General features: G+C 37.1%; 1 protein-coding gene across 1 annotated transcript in view; it reads right to left on the bottom strand.

Annotated features, from left to right (window-relative positions):
* Window positions 1-4743, bottom strand: part of HIAT1 (hippocampus abundant transcript 1) — a 24543-nt gene extending 19800 nt beyond the window's left edge. Inside the window, exon 1 of the mRNA XM_004689742.2 lies at window positions 4653-4743. The gene's annotated coding sequence lies outside the window, so the exon portion shown is untranslated. The remainder of the gene's footprint in view (window positions 1-4652) is intronic.
* Between the last annotated feature and the right edge of the window lie 2976 nt (window positions 4744-7719).

Consider the following 7719-nt stretch of genomic DNA (forward strand, 5'->3'; position numbering starts at 1 on the left):
TAGTCTTTGTTTTTGATTGTGTTCTTAAACTCTGTGAGTTTATGACTTCAGCCATACAAAGTAAAAAAATAATCTTTAACTTCACATTTACTTTAAAACTAAGGCTTCCATAAATAAAAATACCAAACACTTATTATAACTAAATAATAAATAATAAACCAATTAAACTAAAAAATAAACCAAACATTTATAGCTAATGTGTCTTAAGAGTAGTTAGTTATATGTTGAATGAATTATTTCCAAGAACAGAATTTCAACTTGAAATCCTGAAACTTAATCCTAGCTTAAAATGAATATAACATTATATTTTCATCCTCACTTTCCCTTTTAAAATTATGTTAAAGCACTAGTTATAAGAAACTTCAAAACACATTAAGCCAGAAATAAAATATTACAGGTTAATAGACCATTTTTTTGAATGAAAGTAAGTGCTACAACTTGGTATTGCTTTCTATCCCAAAACTTACCTCTCCCCAAAATAGGTTAAGTCCAAAACAAAGAAAATAAAATTGCCAGCAAAAACTGGCAATTTTTATAAAGTCCACATTGGACTTTTTAATTCACACTGATTTATATTGATTATTAATTAGTAATCTATACTAGATATATGAAAGACTCACTTCTAAAAAAATACAAGTCTATGAGTTTACGCTTGAAGATTCCGATTTTAGCAGGACAAGTTATAAGGGCTAGGTATCTTGAAAACCTTCCCCGTGATACTCACTTCTGATTTAAAACAAAACAAAACACTAATTTAATACTTAGCAGCACATACAATGTTTTTCTCTTGTTGAGTAATCTGTCGTAATGGGGAAGGTATAGTTTACCCTTATAAAGACCTCCTATCAAAATGTTCAGTTTCCTGGGGGGGGGGGGGGGGTAAATAGGATTGTAGCAGAACTTCCATATCCTTACACATTTCTATACTGCTCAACGTGCTATAAGCCTACATCATGCCTCTTATCATAAGAAATTATTAATGTATTTCACACTATAGAGAAATATATACATGTGTTCTCATGCACAATATTCCCTAGTGACATTTCAAAAATTCCTGCTATTCTAATGCCCAAAGGTCAAAGTGCCTAGAGTAAAACAAATCCCAGCACTTAGATACCATCTAGATTCTACAACTCAATCCTTGTCTTGCCTAAGTCTCCTTCACCTATCTTTAATCTCACTGTTTCTCATCAAACAAAGAAAAAAAGAGAACACAAAACTGCAATTATTTCAAAACATGAATACATTACAGATAAGAAATAAAAAAGGAAATATTAGCTTACTATTCATAAATTTTTAACTTTTTTTTCTGAAGAGAAGCTTGATTTAAAAAATATAATCAAGGAAAAATGGAATAAGGTAAACAATTATGATGAAGATAACATTACAAACAACTCTCCCGAGTAGCCATAACTCATCATTTTGCCATTTTAAAAAGGAGAAACATGGAAACTAAATAACTTTTAACAAGGGGGATGGTGCTGTACACAGTAGTCTTGTTATAAATGGGCAATAACTTGTTTTTTTCTAAAAAATAGTCATGCTGGTAAAAAAAAATTAAAAATTTTAGTTCCCCCATATTAGCACTTTTTATTTTTTAAAAAGTATTTATTTATTTATGCATACAGAACTGGGGTACAGGCCAGAGGTGCAGGGGTGGTGAGAGGCTTCACCAGAGATAGAGTGGGGAGCAGAACAGGCTGACTGATGAAGAATACTGCTGAGGGGAACAGGGAGGGTCAGGAGAGGTCTGCCACCCATGTGGTCACCTCCTGGGGCAGGGATCCAACTCTTGCTGAAGTGGGTTTAGCTTCTTAGTGCTGTGCTTTAACCTGCTCGCTGCACCACCAGGGAGGGCCAGCACTTTTTTTTTTAATTGCTCAATCCAATTCAGTATTTTCAAAAGTAACCAAAAAAGAAAAATCAGGGTTTTAAAAACTTAGTTAATAAAAATATTAATATACTAGGACAAAATTAATTTTCCAGTATCTATGAAATAATAATAAGCTTTTGTGTCTACGTAAATAAATTCCTTCCTTATTCTTAAGACAATCTCCCTTTGTCAAATTGGGGGGGAGGGAAAGTGACATTAAAGTTAAAAAAAAAAGCTGACATGTAAAAAAAAAAAAAGAAAAAACAACCAAAGCAATTTTTTACAAAAAGTTATATATAATTTAAATCCAAATAAAAAATCATGGAAATATCACAAAAAGATTTTTGGATGCCTTGCTAATATAATAGTTAACCCAACTTTAATCTACTTTGCTAAAAGTTGCACTGATAACTACCTAAAACAAGGTCACGAGCCGTTTCATACTAGCATGCCCCAAGACTAAGAACTGGAACAAAGCGAGCCTAGCTTCAAATGCCAATGCTGAGTTTGCTACCATACTAGCAAGCCAACTGTTTAATTCCCCTAACCTTAAATTTTCTCATCTGTATTATGAGGCTAATACCTCTTTCATCAGGTGGTTTTGAGGGTTAGAGTGATAAAATGCATAAGATTGTGTCTGGATCCATCATAATACAGATATATAGGATTATTTACTAATTATAAAGCTCAAGTGCCTTAAAGTACAGGAATGTTGACTTATTAGACAGTTTTACTGGTAGAAGATTTTAAACACAATGGAACACTACGAAAGGTAATATAAAAGTGTGAGACTAGAGTTATGACATCACATTAGTAGCCCTTGACTTTTAGGTTATTACAATACAATGAGATTACAAATGTCATAATGAACCTGCAACATCTAACAGGTTCCAAATCAGTGTTCTGGGCTTACAAAGGCAGTAAATGTGTAAATCACATTTAACCAGCAGAAATTATTATCTAAAAATAATCAAATATTTTAAAAGTCTATATTTCAAGTATTTTGACCATGTATACAAAACTGATGATTCATTAAAAGAGCTTCTTAAAAAAGAAAGGATCTTAATCAAAACATATTCATATGAGCATTCTTTTAAGTTAGGGAATTGTTGTTATTCAGGGAACTATTCTAACTTGTAACACATGGCTTACTGAAAAAGGAATTGTATTTATTTGAGATTCCCTTCTGAATCCTTGCTCTAGGAATACACAGGAATATGCCTTGACATATTCGAAGTAACTATTAAGACATCCATATTATGTAGCTACAGTGATGATTACTTAACAGTATGCCAAGAAATAATGGAACATAAAATTTTTAGACTAGTTCCTCCATGTATATGATTCATTATAAATGACCTTTTTAAAAAAGATTTTTTTTTATTTGTTTATGCATGTAAGAAATAGGTTGTAGGCCTTAGGTGCAGGGAGTAAGAGGATTCACCAGAGACAGTGGGAGAGAAAAGGCGGATCCAATGAAATACACTGCTGAGGGGAGCAGCGGTCGAGACAGGAGAGGTCTGCTCTGTCATGTGGGTCAGCTCTCTGGACAGGGATCCAACTCATAACAGCTTGATAGTGTTGAGACTTTAACCCCTGCACTACCAGGGAGGCCCCTATAAATGACCTATTTTAAAACACTTTTTGTGCAACAATGAACAAGTTCATGAAAATGTTAAATTTCTTTTTAAAATTTTGTTCTGGAGTTTGGTAAATCATACAATTAACCCTAATTATACCTTTCAAGACAGAGACTTCTACCTTAACCATTCTTCTTTCATTCCATTCCCCATTTCTACAACAAAGGACAAAACTAGCAATCACCTAAACTTGGAAGATCTGGGTAAATTCAGCTTAAGCCTTTGGAAAGAACCACTTTGCTAGAGGCTATCTTTATTTTTTAAAAAAAGGGTGATTTAGGCCCTCCCTGGTGGCACAGCGGGTTAAAGCCCAGCACTGAGAATCTAAAGCCGCTTCAGCATGAGTTCGATTCCCGCCTGCCCCAGAGGTGACCACATGGCGTGGCAGACCTCTCCTGACCCGCCCGCTGCTCCCCTCAGCAGTGTACTTCGTCCATCTGCCTGTTCTGCTCCCCACTCTGTCTCTGGTGAAGCCTCTCGCCGCCCCTGAGCCTCTGGCCTGTACCCCAGTTCTGTATGCACAAATAAATAAATCTTTAAAAAAAAAAAAAAAAGGGTGATTTATTTATGCATACAAGAGCCCCAGGTGTGGGGGGAGTGTGTGAGAGGATTTACCAGAGACAGAGAGGGGAGAACAGGTAGATCTACTGAAATACACTACTGAGGGGTGCAGTGGGGGAGACAGGACAGATCTGCTCTGTCATGTGTGTCACCTACCTGGGAGAGGATCGAACTCATGCTACAGTGATTGCCCATAGCGTGACTGTGCTTAGATTTAATCCCCTTATGCACTAGGGAGGCCCTAAAGGCTATCTTTAGATGCCTGGCCTAACCTAAAAGAATGGCATGAATGAAATCTCAAAATAATAGTGCTAACTGGGTTCGACCATAGACATCATCTTTCTTAAGCCTGTCAGTTTAAGAACATTTTCACATGATTTAATCAAGTGTTAACCAAGGTCCAAGCCTCCCTCCTAGAAGGGAGAAATAAATGTGGAAGAGGCAAAGCAACAACATATAGTACTGAAAGTTTGAACAATGGTAAGAGAATTAACCATGGGGAAAAAGCTGTCTCCCTTCCCAACCTCCCAAAATGGAAGAAAATAAGATTTTAAAGACAGAAATAAAAGGTCACTTACCACCAAGGTGGGTGCCGTCAATAATCCCCAAGCAAAAAATTCCAAGAAGATGACGATAACCGCATGATAAACACTAGGAGAGCCTATTCCTTGAGGCTATAAAAGAGATTTTTAAAAAGTTAACGTGCATTCCAGAATAATGAAGGCAAAAGTAGATAAATATTAAGTGAAAAAATACATTTTGGGTCAAAGACCTGAACACTGCCCCTGCCACCATGACTGGGATAAATAAGGAAACAAACACATTCATAAACGCACAGCGTGGAATTGGAGCATACCGAGTTCCAGGGTGGCCACGGGAATATCAGACATCCGGGGAGAGGCTGGAAAGATGTAAACTGGGAGAGGTGGACATGGGGGTGGCAAGGACCCTGGGAGCCAGCAGCAAACTGCACAAGCTTGTAAGCTGAGACAGGAAGCATCACAGGACCAGGCGCTTCCGCAAAGAGCACAGGCTGCACACTGGGAAAACTCCTCAGCTGGCGGTGCAAAAAGCTAAGCTCCGTGCTAAGAAGTCTAGACTTAATTTTGGAGGCTATGGGTGGGATCCACTACAGGATGCATGTGATCACACCGACGCTGGGGATCATCTGGCAAAGGTGTAGCAGATGATTAAAAGGGGGCAACACTAAGGAAAGGTGAAGAGGCATTGCCCTGAGGCCAAAACAAAATGAAGCATGTGGCAAAATGCAACAGGTATCAACACGGTTCAAAAACAGAACGGCCTCAGAATAGTATGAGAAAGATTTGGAACTTAATAAACATGAAGGAAAATACAAAATTAAGTTAATATTGGTCAGAGATGGCTTAAGAATTACTTTGGAAGTTGAATTTCATATTCCTAAAGAAAATATTAAATGAATGGAAAAACAAAAAACTTTTGACACGAGCTAGATTTCACTAAGCAAGTTTGTATAAATAGTTTAAGCTTAACCAATACTTACTACAATATCATACTGAGGCTTTAAAGAGTAATAGTCTTATGTAGAAAATATTAATGGTGTTTGATTTCTCTACACATTGTAAGTTATGCTACATTACTTTGATGTCATAATGCATCATTATCATAAAAAAATAGATGTCTCTTCCAACATGCAGAATTTAAGTGCTTAAAAACACTGTGAACTTGCAGGTTAAGAACCTGAGACAATGGCAGGGGGTGGGGAGAGCTGTAGGACAAAGGAATTGAAGGAGCATAGCTGAGAATGAATTTGTACAAGCCCTCATTCATTCGACATATACAAAAGCACCTACTTACTATGTACCTGGGTGCTGAGATTACAAAAAACTGTGAGACACACATTCCCTGATCTCAAGGAGAGCATGAAACACGAGTAGTGTGGATGCTGGAAGGCAGAGCATGCATATACTTAGGATTTGAAGAATTTGGAAGGGAGAGTCAAACTAGCTTTTAATGTTTTTGCTTGGTTGTCTACGTATGGAATCCAGTCGCTTTCTTGATTCTCCCCCTCCCACCCCATCCCCACAAACCTTCAATTTACAGCAAATTCTAGCTAAGTAATTTGCCCCTTTTATCTGAAACATTTCTTTGGTGTTATGAGTACTAAAGAAAATTTTAGTAAATAGCAAATGGTTGTCAATTTCAAATGATGTTTGAAACCACCAGGGTAGATGAGATAATCTGGAGGATGAAGTGTGGAAAGGGCAGTGGGCCAAAGGCTAAGACCCCAACATTTAAGTACTAGGCAGAGGAACCATGAGGATGATAAAGAAGAATGAGAGGAGTATCTGGAGAATCAAGGCAGTAACAGTATGACAAACGGCAAAGGAGCAGGATTTTTGTTGTAGGGGGTAATGACAAGTACCAAATAATGCAAGCACGTAAGATATAGTTAGAAAATGTCTAGAGAATAAAGTAAATTCTAAATCAACTTTATTTACCAACACATATAACTCAGTACCTAAGATACTTAGTACAACATCTCAGGGCCTTTAGCATACTAACACATTATGAATCTCCAAGAAGATAGAATGTGTGCTGTTTTTTTCCCCCAAACTTCTGTCATATAACAGACAGTGCCTCAAGAACATCTGAACTCCTTGGTAAATGGCTTGGGACATGCTGATAAAAGATGATTATTATACAACAATGCGTATAACTATACACAGACCAAAGAGGCTAGAAGAAAACAATGTATTAAATGTGGCTGCCTGCTGAAAAGCATTTCTGAGCCAAGGGTGATCAGATGTGTGTGCAGAGGGGGAGTCAGCACAGGAGAATGTTGGCCAAGAGTGTCTGGGGTAAAGGGAACAGCACAGCAAAGGCTAGAAGACAGGGAGCATTGGAGCTTATTTCAGGACAGCAGATGGTAAAAGTGGTTAAAGATGAGGCTGGGAGGAGAACAAAGGTGAAAATGAAGGAAAGGTTTATAAACACATTAAAGCCTTTCACTTGAAGGCAGTATGGAAACACTGAAATGGTGTGGACCAGTGAGTAATACCAGATTACAAGACTGTTTTTGGAAACTACAATTCACTACAGTCTGGCGAGGAGGAAGAAGAGGGAGGAGGAAGAGTGGGAGGCAGACTGCTGCAGACCCCACGGGGAGACAGCAGTCCCCTGAGTAAGGCAGTGAGGAAGGGCTAGGGAAGGTGCACACAACCAACTCTTAGGAGGTGGGACCGAAATGACTCAGGAATTGATGACAGCAGAGGACTATAAGACCTATGAGATTCCATTTTCTGAACAGCTGGTCCAAGAAATATAGGGAAAGATTAGTTTTAGACATACCAATTCAAGAAAAACTGATTTCAAAGGCAATAAATTTATAAGGTGTGCCAAGAATAGGAAAAGATGAGTATTTTAGGAATTCATAAAAAACAATATAGAAGTATACCATACCATCACATATCATAAAAATATAAATGATATGAATAGTTTTTAAAATAGCTAAAAATATTCTATCCTACAGAAATAACCAAATTTCAGAAAAAGTTTTACCACAAAGATATTCAGTCAAAGAATCATTTATAGTAGGAAATATGAAAACCTAAATATTCAACCTTTAGTTATACACCCTGTAACCAAATTAGAATATATAAATCA

This window comes from Condylura cristata, unplaced genomic scaffold (assembly GCF_000260355.1).
Source record: "Condylura cristata isolate star-nosed mole 26May11 unplaced genomic scaffold, ConCri1.0 scaffold00026, whole genome shotgun sequence".
Lineage (NCBI taxonomy): Eukaryota > Metazoa > Chordata > Mammalia > Eulipotyphla > Talpidae > Condylura > Condylura cristata.